The sequence below is a fragment of the Bison bison genome, unplaced genomic scaffold (assembly GCF_000754665.1).
Source record: "Bison bison bison isolate TAMUID 2011002044 unplaced genomic scaffold, Bison_UMD1.0 scf7180017864500, whole genome shotgun sequence".
NCBI lineage: Eukaryota > Metazoa > Chordata > Mammalia > Artiodactyla > Bovidae > Bison > Bison bison.
This window is the reverse complement of record NW_011495059.1, coordinates 7,967,081-7,968,016: the sequence shown is the minus strand read 5'-3', so window position 1 is coordinate 7,968,016 and position 936 is coordinate 7,967,081.

Here is a 936-nt window from a genome sequence, read left to right as displayed (position 1 = left end):
CCGTGAATCACAGCCTTCCAGTGTAAGCCTGCCTCTTACTAATCCCCGTTGCTAAGCATCAGTGACTTCCCAGCATTGGGTGTCCAATTTACCACTGTTGGCGCACTCACTGCCAGCAATATTGTCTGTCCCATTTGAATGGTAAATCATAGGACCTGTCTCTAATCTGCCCGTCTTCACTGACTCTGATTATCACCACAGTTATCTACCTCTGGCAATGGTATTATTTCCCATTGTGAACCCATATCCCATTCCTTGATCCATTCATTTTCCCTTCCCTGTATTCTTTCTTTACTTTCGTCTCTGGACATTGGGAATGCTGCCACAGAGCATGTTCTGGGGTGTGCTATTTTCAAAATCCGTGTATTTCTGAGATGTTCTAGGATTGGAGAGTCCGTGCCATACTTTCTCTCTCTCTCTCTATTTATTTATTTATTTGGAATAAAGGCACTTGGACAGTGATTCTTATACTGGCTCCTCCCAATACTATGCCCCCATTTCTATAAAAGGATCCCCCTGACTAATGGTAATCTACCATTTCTTGTGTGGATCGTTTTCCATGGTAGTCTTTTCCAGTGCTCAGACTTGATATCTCATGGAACTTTAGAGTTCACATCTCTTTTTCTGTGGTACTGAGATACTACATGTGTTCAGTTGTGCTTGTTTTCACCTACATGTTAATAGAACATGTTTTGTCTACCACTCTTGCTGAAGTAGGTTTATATGGATTCTGTATTTTGTATGTATCTGTGGGGAGAAATTAATGCCAAGCTCCAGCTGCATCCCTTCCATTCACCAGGTTCCTTTGCTACCCATAAGTTTGTTGCCAGGTTGGATGTCCATGTCACATTTGTGTGGGTGCTCACCACAGTGCACTTTTGTATTCAACATCTCTGTTTCATACCATGATGTTTGGGAATTGCCCCTCTTTCACTC